This window comes from Trichechus manatus, unplaced genomic scaffold (genome assembly GCF_000243295.1).
Source record: "Trichechus manatus latirostris isolate Lorelei unplaced genomic scaffold, TriManLat1.0 scaffold00035, whole genome shotgun sequence".
Lineage (NCBI taxonomy): Eukaryota > Metazoa > Chordata > Mammalia > Sirenia > Trichechidae > Trichechus > Trichechus manatus.
The window spans coordinates 13418294-13432432 of record NW_004443971.1 but is presented as its reverse complement, the minus strand read 5'-3'; the positions used below and the strand labels follow the sequence as shown (position 1 = coordinate 13432432).

The 14139-nt window shown below is 37.2% G+C and overlaps 1 protein-coding gene across 1 annotated transcript in view; it reads right to left on the bottom strand.

Moving 5' to 3' along the window:
- Window positions 1-14139, bottom strand: part of KDM5B (lysine demethylase 5B) — an 88600-nt gene that overhangs the window by 60666 nt on the left and 13795 nt on the right. The gene's annotated exons all lie outside the window — the stretch shown is intronic.

Genomic DNA, 14139 nt, shown 5'->3' with positions numbered 1-14139 from the left:
GTAGTAGTTTCTCAACTTTTCCACCTAAACAGTAGAATATGTATGAACACTCTTACCCAAATGAATGATACATCCCACTGACACAGACCTCTCCTGCACCCTGCCCACTGAACCATGTCATTGAGCCTCAACCTCTGTTGAAAAAAATCACTGACTTAGGTGAAAGAGACTTTGACTTCCTTATTTCAACAGAAGTATCTCTCTCTTTACAAAATAGCTAAATTCATGTCAAATTGTCTATAAAATACATTTTTATATATTTAGACTTCTAGACATATTAACTTTTATTATAAAATTGAGGATAAGTTCTACTGTTGGGGTAAGGGGAAAAAAACTGACATCCAAAATAAATGTTTAAAATTCTCCTTAATATATCCACTGATAGAGTCCTTAATATGTCCACTGACAGAGGTTCTTAGAAGAACTGCTGTCATGAGGAAATTATTAGACAAGTATGAAAATATGTATGAACTGTTACCTATAAATGGAGGAAACTGGAACAACTTAAATGTCCACAAAAAAAGGAATAATAAAAGTATAAAAATTATGCTGAGTTACACATCTCTATTTATTGACACAAAAAGATTTTTCCTATATATGCTAAGGTAGAAAAACAAAGCAGGCTACAAAATAGAAAAATAAAACATTGGAAAGATATACAGCAAAAAGTTTAACAGTAGTTGTCTTTGGTGGTAGGATTACATGTCATTTTCTTTTGCTTCCTTACCCATTTTAAATATAATCTGAAATATATTAAATACATTAAGTAACATTTATTAAATAATATACTATTTCAGATTGTGAAGATACATTAACACAAGAAAGTTGAGAACCTTTTACCCAATTTCATACTCAGAAACAAATGTTGGTACATCTGTAAATAACAACATTTTATGCAGCAATAATAAAGAAAAAAGATCTAGATGTTCTAAATATGAAAAAATACCCAAAATGCACTGAGTGAAAAACTAACAAAAACATGCAGAATCATGCTTACAGTATATATGTAAATTTTAAAGACGATTATAAAACCAGTTGCCACTGAGTTGACCCCATGTGTGTCAGAGCAGTACTGTGCTCCACAGGGTTTTCAATGGCTGATTGTTCAGAAGCAGACTGCCAGACCTTGCTTCCGAGGCATTTCTGGGTAGACATGAACCTCCAACCTTTCTGTTAGCAACTGAGCACACATCAACCACTCCCTCCCAGGTCAAAAAAAAAAAAAATTAATGCCAACGGTGGGACTTATTTTTGTTTGGCTCAATAACTAAAGAAAGTAATACGCTTAATTGTACAGAATACAATGTAGTAAAGAGAAATCACACTGCTTCTTAATATTCTATGGCAGGCTAACAGGAAGCATTAATATTGCTCAGAGCTTTGCTAGTACTTTATAAAAGCTGCTGGCTTTCTGAAATAAACTGATGTGGGTTGAACATAAAAGACCAAAAACATATCAAAGATAATGTGTCAGAATACACAAGAAAATGATCAAATATTTATTTAACATACGGTTCAAAAGGACTGAAAATTTTACAAACTAAGACTTAAGGGTGATGTATAATGTTATTCTCTGATTGTTAAGATAGTATACCTTTTAATCCTAAAACTGAATGATACAGAAATTTCATAATCTCAAGTCTATATACTGAAGTTTTATAAAATGAAGTTTACTTTTATGTATGTATTATATATGTCTGTACAAACATATTTTATGTTTATTTTAGCCTGAAGCTTTTTCAAATAAAATGTATCCTAAAAATATCAAAAGAAAATCAGGACATATAGGCCACTAAGGAAGCTGGTACTGTGGATATAATATGTTTAAAAAACTAATGAAATTGTTTCAGAGCATCATTCTTTCATTAAAAGCTTATCACTGCAAGTGCTGTCTCCTCCTCCTGGCTATAATAAAGAATGAGAGAAAAAGAGATAAATGTCATTCAGTTTTGAGATCTTCCTTGTTAGCAGCAAAGCTCTACTCCAATAAAAGAATTACATATTACTTAGAATACTCATTGTCATATTAAAATTAAGACATCCTATTGGAGCCCTGGTGGCGCAGTTGTTAAGAGCTCAGGCTGCAACCAAAAGGTCGGCAGTTCAAATCCACCAGTTGCTCCCTGGAAACCCTATGGGGCAGTTCTACTCTATCCTGTAGGGTTGCTATGAGTCAGAATCACCTCAAGGCAAGAGGTTTGTTTTTTGAGTTTTAACAAAGTCTGGCCTCACTAAAGATGAGGGGAAAAAGCCATTAAGCAGTAAAGACAACAGACCATAATAAATCCTCTAAGAGGTAAAGATTTTGAGATGAGAAAATAATCCTACGTAGCCAAATAAACAACCAAAATCCCCACTTAGAAACATCATGATAATTTTTGGTTTGATGCTTAAGTATTTCAAGGGGCTATTGGGGGCCTTAGTAAATGTCATGTAAATTAATCCAAAAGTAAAACGTTCAGCCCCTATCAGTAAAATAGATCATAAATACATTTTTTCTATCATAAAAACTGTCAACACTTCCATACCAAGTAGGTGTTTTAAGTTTCTAGACTATAAGCAGTCCCATATAAACTCCCTGCTGAGATATTTTTTTCTCTATTTTTAAAACCATAAAATGGTTTTATTTTAACCCCTTCAAAATAAAAGTTCAATACATTATTTAAAAGATCAATTATTTTCCTTAGCTCTAAACAACATATTCCTTGGGAAGGCAATTAAGTAAGGTGTTGAGGCTTCAAAATCCTCGAGAGACCTGAAAAACACCAGGTAAACATTTCCCTTGGCCCCAGCACTAACTCAGCAACAACTTAAAGCACATGAAACGGAGAGAAATTTTCAAACATAAAATCAACCAGTATGAAAATGACTTTCAGAAAGGATACTAATTTTTTAATACCATGAAAATTCACTCTGTAAATGCTCCACAATTAGCATCCACATAACTTAATATATCAGAATACAGTTTTACGCTAATTACAGAAAGGAAAGCTGTCATCATTTTGAGATCTGATAATTAGCAAAATGAGAAAGTATATCCTCTACAGAGGCTATGAAAGTTGGGGGTCTCTGACTCCCTGCAGACAAAACCAATTAAAAATCAGTGTCAAAAGCACATTCTTGTTAGTTTACAAAAAATAACATTAACTAAATACCAAGGCATTTTTTTTAATTACATACATTTTTTTAAATTACCCAGTCGTCATAGAATAAATGCACTCATAGGATTTCAATCCAATGCCAGCAGAGCTAAATTCAATTTTCTAAGTCCATATTCTTACTGTTTCTAGGTTATCAACAGAAAACAAAACTTTAGTGCAAAAATTTGACGAAATTTATATGAGTATAAAGACAACTTAGCAAACCTTTCAAGTTGGGCATATGACAAGATTTATAATAAAGACCTGAGTAACATATACGTGGAACATAACTTAAAAGACTACTTTCCCATAGATTTAATGGTTTCACGTCAGTAAGATGGCCTTAAAACATCTGCACAAATGCTGAAAGATACAGCCGAGCACATCACAATCATTACAAATCTCTCTTACAAGCAGAGTTACTATTTATGAGACCCTTTCAGAGTCCAAGGGGCCCTGGTGGCGCAGTGGTTAAGCATTTGGCTACTAATCAAAAGGTCCGCAGTTCGAATCCAACAGCTGCTCCTTGAAAATCCTATGAGGCAGTTCTACTCTGTCCTACAGAGTGACTATGAGTTGGAATTGATTGTACAGCAATGGTTTTGCTTTTTTTTTTGGTTCCAGAGTCCAAATGCCACTGATGGGTTATCTATCAGAAAAGCTTTTGTAATACAAAGGACTGTATTCACTGTCTTACAAACAGAAATAAAATGCCTTAGATAATATAATGCTGCTACTCCTCCCTTTCGTTCTTACATCCTTTAAGGGAGGCCTGGCACCAGCCAGCTTTAATTAGCCACTCAATTGTTCAAAGGCTGTTTTAAGACCTCCCATCCTTAGTGAGGCACTAGTTTAAAAAAAAAAAATTACTTGGACAATTTTCTTTTTAGACTATGGAACTACACTAGCACCTTAAATCAAATTGTTTATAGAAGTGAGTGTGTGTGGATTTTTCAAGGAAGGTACACAGCTTTCATCAGAGTTCCAAAGGGAGCTGAAATCTTTAAAAAAAGAAAAAGAAAAAATTGTCCTGAATGTCTTTAAACTCCCAGGTTTTCCTCAGGATATGTCTATATCTGACTTTCATAAAAAATTTTAGCACCTTTCTTAAGTTCTTATCTCACCACCCAACCTGCTTTTTTTCAACCCCTTCTTACCCATAATAATGTCTTGGTTAAGTACAAGACACGTTTCTCGTAATGTCAGTAGAAGGCTATATAATATAGGACAGGACAGAAGAGCAATCACCAAGTCAGAAGATCTGGATTTGTGTTTTGGTTCTTCCCTTTTCCACTACTTGAGGGAATTCAACTTCTCCATTTGAAAACCATGAACAACAGATACTTCTTCGGACTACGGTGAGAATTGAGATTACAAATACATAAAGTTTTTGGTTTTCTTTTTTAAATTTTAGAGCAGAAATATCAAGTATTATCAATGTAATGATAATAATGATAAAGGCTGACCATTCAAATATACTTTTCTTCTAGCAAAAAGTCACTGCAACCTCAATTTTCAAGGAGTATCTGACTTCTAAACTTTACCTGTGAGGATATTATCTTTCCAGCCTCTCTAAAGGCTCTATACAGCCTTTCATCAAAGCAATTTCAACACAGGTAAAGGGTTCTCCCTATTTTCCTCCTCCTCATTTCTCCAATGTTCATGTTTAAAGCATACCGGTGTCATTTACTTTTTCCTTGTACAGTGTAATAGTTGTTACTAGTTGCCGTGGAGTCAACTCCGACTCACAGTGACCCCGTGTGTGCAGAGTAGAACTATGCTCCACAGTGTTTTCAAGGCCCTGACCTTTCAGAAGCAGATTGCCAGGTCTTTCTTCCAAGGCACTTCTGGGTGGGTTCAAACCACCAACCTTTCAGCTAGTAGTCAAGCACTTAAACATTTGAACCACACAGTCTCACTGCCTGAGTTCAAATCCTGGCTCTACTGTGTGGCTTTGTGCTAGTTAATCTTCCTGTATCTTGTTAGCTGATGTCAAATCAGCCCCAATTCATGGCAACCCCATGCACAATGGAACAGAATGCTACTCTGGTCCCGTCATCCCCATGATCCGTTGCAGATAGGGCCGTTGTTATCCATCGGGTTTTCACTGGCTGATTTTCGGAAATAGATTGTCAGACCTTTCTTCCTAGTCCATCTTTTGTCTGGAAGCTCCACTGAAACCTGTTCAATATCACAGTAACATTCAAGCCTCCACTGATAGGTGGTGGCTGCACATGAGGTGCATCTTTCAGGAATCAAACTCAGATATTCTGCTTAGAAGGTAAGTATTCCACCACTTAAGTACCAATGGCTCCCCCCAACCCCATACCTTGTTGTTGTTAGGTGACATCAAATGTGTTCTGACTCACAGCAACCCTACACCCAACAGAACAAAACATTGCCCAGACTGGCACGCCATTCTCACAATCGTTTGAGCCCACTGTTGCAGCCGCTGTGTCAATCCATCTTGTCAAGGGTCTTCGTCTTTTTCAGACCCTCTACTTTACCAAGCATGACGCCCTTCTACAAGGACTGATCCCTCCTGATAACATGTTCAAAGCACATGAGACCCAGTCTCACCACCCTCCCTTCCAAACAGCACTCTGGCTGTACTTCCTCCAAGATCAACTTGTTTGTTCTTCTGGCAGTCCATGGTATATTCAATATTCTTCGCCAACACCATAATTCAAAGGCATCAATTCTTCTTTCGTCTTCCTTATTCATTGTTCAGCTTTCGCATGCACATGAAGTGACTGAAAATATCATGGCTTGGGTCAGGTGCACCTCAGTCCTCAAAGTGACATCTCTGCTTTTCAACACCTGAAAGAGGTCATTTGCAGGATATTTGCCCAATGCAATACATCATTTGATTTTTGACTGTTGCTTCCAGGGGCCCTGACTGTGGATCCAAGTAAAATGAAATCCTTGACAACTTCAACCTTTTCTCCTTTTATCATGATGTTGCTTATTGGTCCAGTTGTGAGGATTTGTGTTTCCTTTATGTTGACATAAACCATAATGAAGGCCGTAGTCTTTGATCTTCATCAGTAAGTGCTTCAAGTCCTCTTCACTTTCAGCAAGCAAGGTTGTGTCACCTGCATATTGCAGATTGTTAATAAGTCTTCCTCAAATCCTGACGCCATGTTCTTCATATAGTCCAGGTTCTTGGATTATTTACTCAGTATACAGATTGAGTAAGTACGGTGAAAGGATACAACCCTGACGCACACTTTTCCTGATTTTAGACCACACAGTATCCCCTTGTTCTGCTCAAACGACCACCTCTTGGTCTATGTACAGTTTCCGCATGAGTACAATTAACTGTTCTAAAATTCCCATTCTTCCCAATGTCATCCATAATTTGGTATAACCACACAGTCGAATGCCTTTGCATAGTCAATAAAACACAGGTAAACATCTTCCTGGTATTCTCTGCTTTTGGCCAACATCCATCTGACATCAGCAGTGATATCCTGCATTCCACGTCCTCTTCTAAATCCAGCTTCAATGTCTGGCAGTTCCTTGGCCACGTACTGCTGCAACCGTTTTTGAACTGTCTTCAGCAAAATTTTACTTGCGTGCAATATTAATGATACTGTTCAATGATTTCCGCATTCTGTAGGGTCACCTTTCTCTGGAATGGGCATAAATAGGATCTCTTCCAGTCAACTGGCCAGGAAGCTGTCTTCCAAATTTCTTGGCATAGGTGAGTGACCACCTCCAGCGCTGCATCCGTTTGTTGAAATATCTCTATTGGCACTCCGTCAATTCCTGGAGCCTTGTTTTTTGCCAATGCCTTCAGTGTAGCTTAGACTTCTTCCTTCAGTCCCACTGGTTCTTGATCATATGCTACCTCCTGAAATGGCCGAATGCTGACTGCTTCTTTTTGGTACAGTGACTCTGTTTTGTTTTTGTTTTTAACGCTTATACTTTGTAAAGCCCCGGCACCTAAGCTTTACCTGTATTATTTTATTTAAAGCTCACTTTTATCCCTTTTTTCATGTACCTAAGGTATGAGATGTAAGGGCTATCCTGTACCTTAAACCAAAACATCAAACTCACAGCAGCACTACAGGACAGAGTAGAAATGCCCCACAAGATTTCCAAGGAGCAGCTGATGGATTCAAACTGCTCACCTGGTTAGCAGCCGAGCTCTTAATCACTGCACCACCAGGGCTCATCCCATATCTCGTTGTTAGGTGCCGTTGAGTTTGTTCCGACTCATAGCAACTCTGTGTACAACAGAACAAAACACTGCCTGGTCCTGCGCCATCCTCACAATTGTTATGCTTGAGCCCATTGTCGCAGCCACTGTGTCAAATCCATCTCATTGAGGGTCTTCTTCTATTTTGTTGACCCTCTACTTTACCAAGCATCATGTCCTCCTCCAGGGACTGATCCTTCCTGATAACATATCCAAAGTATGTGAGATGTAGTCTCGCCATCCTTGCTTCTAAGAAGCATTCTGGCTTTACTTCTTCCAAGACAGATTTGTTCGTTCTTTTGGCAGTCCATGGTATAGTCAATATTTTTCACCAACACTACAATTCAAAGGTGTCAATTCTTCTTCGGTCTTCCTTATTCACTGCCCAGCTTTCACATGCATATGAGGCGACTGAAAACACCATGGCTTGGGTGAGGCACACCTTAGTCTTACCATACTTCCCACACCTTAGGTACATGAAAAAAGGGGTAACAGTGAACTTTAAATAAAATAATACTGATAAAGCCTAGGTGCCTGGGCTTTACAAAGTATAAATGGTTTTTAAAAAAAAAAAAACGGTTACTTATTATTAGGAAATGTTCATGTTGCAAACCTTTAATTTCTAGGAGGCCTAATACAACTTTATTTTTAAAGTAGGAGAATATACCGTTATACATCCATGCTTAAAGACCTTCTTTTAAGGTTGTTTTAGACTCAAGGATAGAGGCAGACAACAAACAATGGATCTCCTGAGAGAGGGGCTGCTGGGGTGGCAATGGAATTCAACTTCTGTACAGTTAAAGATGAAGGAACCCTGCTGGCACCATAGCTAAGCACGGCTGCTAACTAAAAGTTTGGCAGTTCGAACCCACTTGCAACACCATCGGAGAAAAGACCTGGCAATCTGCTCCTGTAAATATTTCAGCCTAAAATCAACTCAAGGGCGCACAACAACAATACTATTAAAAACAACCCTGTAGCCGGCAAACCTATGGTTCCATGACAGCATTATTTTACTTAACCATATCATCTTTTTCCACTATACAAAACTTCCTGACCACATGTTTTCTTATTGGAGCAAAAGCCAAACAATAAAATAGGTTTAAAATTCTTTTTCCTAATATAAAATGCTTATTATTGAAACTTTAAAAAATACATATAAAGAAAAGAAAAAATCAACTATATTCCCAGAGAAAAGTGTAACATTACGATACACGCCTTTTCAGCCTTGTGTCTGTTTATTTTCATAATTTTTAAACAAACAAAAAAATTATTTATACACTATATATACTGCTTTTTCCTTACCGTACTGTGAACAGCTAATATTTCACTGTACTGACACATTTTAAGACTTCTTACCATTGGTTATTTAGGTTATTTCCTTTACTTTCCAATGTTATTCAATATTATAAACAAAACATCCACATGAAGAAAATGACTTTGTTTTAGACTTATTCAATGGTCATATTTTACATATCCCAGTTACAAACAAAAATAAATCAACTTGATTATAGTACTTTAAGACTCTCTTTAAGAATAATGACTTATTCTGGCTCTATAGACAAATGCCAGCTGCGTAAGTGTGAAAATGGGTTTTCAGAAGGAATTTAAAATTCAAACTGTCTTCATAGAACAGTGCCATGAATGTTCAATAAGTGTTATTAAAAAAGTAAAAATTCTAATAAGGGAAGTTAATTTAAAATGTCTCTATATTCTAGTAAAAACACCAGACTTAATGGCTTGATTGAGACTGGAGGGACCCCGGAAGACATCATCCCCAGACTCTGTTAACCCAAAACTAAAATCATTCCCGAGGCCAATTCTTCAGATAAAGATTAGACTGAACTATGGGACATAAAATGATACACGTGAAGAATGTGCTTCTTAGCTCAAGTAGATACATGAGAGCAAATGGGCAGCTCCTGTCGGGAGGTGAGATGAGAAGGCAGAGATGGTTAGGAGCTGGTTGAATGGACACAGGAAATCAGGAGTGGAAAGGAGGAGTGTGCTGTCACAGTATAGGGAGAGCAATTAGGGTCACATAACAATGTATGTACAAATTTTTGTATGAGAGACTAACGAATTGTAAATTTTCACTTAAACTACAACAATAAAGTAACTGTTAACAAAATAATAATAATTATGTATAAATACTGGTTCATTAATTTTAGCAAATGTGTAATACTAACGTAAAATGTTAATAGCAGGAAAAACTGAATGTGGGTTATATGTGAACTCTACTATCTCACTTTTTTGATAAATTTAAAATTGTTCAAAAAATTTAAAAAAAAAACAACAATGTTGTCATCAAGTCAATTCCCACTCATGGCAAGCCCATGAGTATCGGAATAGAACTGAACTCCACAGATTTTCAAGGCTATGACCTTTAGCAAACAGATTGCCAGGTCTTTCTTCCTAGGTGCCTCTGGATGGGTTCAAACCACCACCAACCTTTCCATTAGTAGTTGAGTTTTTACATTTTGTGTTACAAATTTTTCTGACCCCAATAAAGAAGGCTCTCAAAAAGCAAAATACAATAGTATCTGCTTATTATAATTTTTAAAAAACTAATAAAATGACCAAATGAGACCAAAAAAGCACATGTCACATTTCAGTTGTTGTTATATGGGGGAATTCATTGTTTGCCTTTTAAAAAACACTTGTAAATTTTCATTTCATTGAAGCAACAGGTAAGTAAAGAATAGCTGCTGAGTTTTTACATAACCTTCTACTGGTTTTGTAAAGGCCTCTTCAAAGGATGAGCACACAAAAATACAATTAGAGAGAAACCTCTTGCTCAAACACATCCTACATTCATTCCTACTGTGTCAAGCCTTTGCAGAAGTAAACTTTCCCTTTTCACTACTGCAACAACTCAACATTTTAGCCTTAAGATCCCTTAAGAGTTTACTCTTAAAAACTGAAGAACTGGGCTTGTTAACCATTGTCACAGGGCATATGTGTACTAACTGTTTAATGAGAAACTATTTGTTCTGTAAACCTTCATTTAAAGTGCAAAAAAAAGAGAATTATCTATGTGAGGTCAAACTGACAACAGCAACTCAAAAGGTTTGATGGGAAGCCTAGGGGGCAGTGAGTTGAAGATAATGGTGACAGAGTAATTTGGAAAAGGACAGTGAGAACAGCAGCACAACTGGAAGAATGTAATCGATGTCACTGAATTGTACATGTAGAAATTTTTGAAATCATGATTATCTTTGGCTATGTATTTTTCACCGAAAAAAAAAGGTCTTCAAGGTCAGAAGGGAGAATGTTGACATGCCGTGGAGTTGTTAACCAATGCCATAAAACAATTTGTGTACTGACTGTTCAATGAGAAACTATTTGCTCTATAAACCTTCATCTAAAGTACAATAAAAAAAATTTTTTTTTTTTTTTTTTTTTAAATTGAAGACCTCAGGAACCCCTGAGACTACGGCCCTAAGACTCCCTCCTGAACTGGAACTGAAGACATTCCCAGAGACCACCTTTCAGCCAAACCATAGACAGGCCCACAAAATAAACAGTAACACCCGAGAGGAACGTGCTCCTTAGAATCAATTATATGAGATCAAAAGGGCAACATCTGTCCAAAAGCAAAAAGATGAGAAGGCAGGAACGGGTAGAAAACCAGAAGGAAAGGAACGAGGAACCTGGGATGGAAATGGGGAGAATGCTGACACATTGTGGGGAATGAAACCAATGTCATGGAACTAATTTGTTCTGTAAAGTTTCACCTAATGCACAATAAAAATTTTTTTTTAAAAATTGAAGACCTCAGGAGCTTTAGTTTATGTGGGTTGTATCTATCAATTTTTATCATATTAGAAATTAAAAGCGAAACATTAAAAATATTAATTCACTTAATAATAAATAATACTGAGAAGAGTGGCACTGTTTTAGTTTTCAATTATTTTGTAAATCTCTTTTATGTCTGGCTTAATACAAATCAGCTGAATATTCACAGCCGGTGCTGCAGTCAATCAGGTGTAAAACATTCTTTGATTAAAGTATATGAAGAAAATCTGGCCTCAGAGAGATATTTAGTTGAAAAGCGGACGTTCTTAAGGACCCCCTGAAAGGGTCTTGGGACCTCTCCTGTGGTCCTCGTTCACACCTTGGAAACAACTGCCCTACTGGTCTTCTCCATCCAATCTGTGCAATGAAACAAAATGCTGCCCAGTCTTAGCCCATGCCATCCTATGATAAGTTGCATATTGGACCATTGCAACCTACTGTGTTTTCACTGGCTAATTTTGGGAAGAAGATCGCCAGGTCTTTCTTGCTAATCTGGAAGCTCCACTGAAACCTGCTCAGCACCACAGCAACACGCAAGCCTCCACTGACAGATGAGTGCTGGCTACACATGAGGTGCACTGACCAGGAATCCAACCTGATTCTCCCACATGGACGTCTAGATAATTTTATCACTGAACCACCACTGCCCCAAAGGATAAGTACCTTTAATATAATTATAACTCCTATAAATAAGGCCTGGTGAAAGGCATCAGTTTTACAGAACTTCTTGTTTAAAAGTACTTATATTCAGAAAGGCAAAGCACTGTTTCCATCGACCATCTATTAGTAAATGAACATACAATAATAATAAAGAGACATACTACAGTATTTGTTTTTTAAGCATTAGTCCTTTAAATTCCTCTTTTACCCCTTTTAATAAAACCAGGCAATAACAATCTGTATTTGCAAGGCCTCTAAATGATCTAAATTTACTGTCAAAACCACAAAAAAGTATAAAATAGCCTTCTCATGGATTCTGCTTCCCAAATATCAAAGAAACACAGTTTCCTTGTAGGCCACTTTGCAGCCACTAGATAAGTACTGGAGTTCCTGGGTGGTGAAAACTGTTAATGTACTAACCTAAAAGTTGGAGGTTCGAATCCACCTAGTGGTGCCACATAAAAAAAGGCCTGGCGATCTACTTTCGAAAAATCAGTCATGGAAAACCCTATTAAGCACAGTTCTACTCTGACACAGATGGGGTCACCATATGTCAGAACCAACTCAATGGCAACTCGTTACCATCTTGTTTATAACAACATCTTGTTTATAACAACAGATTAAGGGAACTAACTACAGGTAGTCCCCAATTTATGATATAGAGTTACCAAGAACCGCACTTAACGACTGTCTTTTGGTACATCTTATCGTTAGTAATACATACTACATACAATGTTGTAGCACCAAATTTGCTGATGTTATCATTCTCAGATGTTCAAAGACAAATAAAGATCAGATTTATAAAGATACTCATATTAAAAGGCAATAATAATGAAAACTTTAAAAATAAAAAAAGGTATTCGACTTATGTCAGAATCAAAACAGAGTCAGAAAGGAATCCCATTGTAAGTCAGGGACTACTATCACATGGAGATTTTCTTTCCCAAAATTTTCCAAATGGACTTCTACCAAAATTACCTAATGGAGTGATTAAAATAGGTTCTTGGCATATCCCCAAAGTCTTATCACGCCTATTGTGGACATGTCCTTTTAAAATTAACTAAAAAAGGATTCTAAGAAGGCTAACTAAATTCCTAAAACAAATCATCTTCCACTCAAATGGCTGACATCATGATATGGGCCAACCATGAAAAGTTAACAGAAAATTATTTTTCAGGTCATTCACAGACATTTTATGGTACAGAAGCCACTGAATGAGGCCAAAAGAAATTTCAGATCCTTCTCTCCTACAGCGATTACAATTGCTGCAAATATTACTTCAGTATATCTACATCAAGGCATGTTATGATCAACTAGCTATACTGCCAGTGTTTGTCCCCAAGCAAGTATTTAATACGTAGTTTTGATTTTCTTTCATACCTAGGATCCCAGTATAGAAAAGACAATTTCTGGCAGAAAACTGAAGCTGCTTAAGAAGACTGCACACTCACTTCAGAAAGATTCCAAAAATGATTTGTGTGGATGGGTGTTAGGGGGAGTTTAGGAAAGAGGTTGGACTCTGCTCCCTCAATATTCCCTCAGTAACACCCAAACCTATCTGGGCACCAAGGGCAGAGAAAGTTAAACATCCCACACCTTAACTTTAAGGCCTCACTAGATCTGTAAACACATGCTCTACCTTTAGTCCACTACAAAATGGTCACTCCTGCAGATTAAAAATCAGGGTCAGGAAAGGGACAGTAGTTAGACTAAAAATCAGCCGGTGCCTCAAAGATACCGAAAGGTTGCTAAATCTTTGTTGTGCTTAATGTTCCATTCATCTAAAGACATATTTGCTATTGTATTAACGAAGAAAGGTAACCACTTCAATAGATGCAAATATTTAATAAATATTTAGCCCTGCTGCAATTAACTGCAAGCCTAACATTAAAAGGTGAAATAATTTTAGAACAAGTATGATCCCTAATAGAGGTCCCTGGTGTGGCGCAAACGGTTTGCTCTCAGCTACTAATCAAAAGGTTGGTGGCAGACTGAGTCCTATACAACTGGACAGTGCCCAGCTACCACGACTGACTGCTCTGACAGGGATCACAATAGAGTATCCTGGACAGAGCTGGAGAAAAATGTAGAACAAAATTCTAACTCACAAAAAAAGGCCCGACTTACTGGCCTGACAGAGACTAGAGAAACCCTGAGAGTATGGCACCCTTTTAGCTCAGTAATGAAGTCATTCCTGAGGTTGACCCTTCATCCAAAGATTAGACAGGCCCATAAAACAAAAAGAGACTAAAGGGGCACACCAGCCCAGGGGCAAGGACTAGAAGGCAGGAGGGGACAAGAAAGCTGGTAACAGGGAATCCAAGGTCGAGAAGGGGA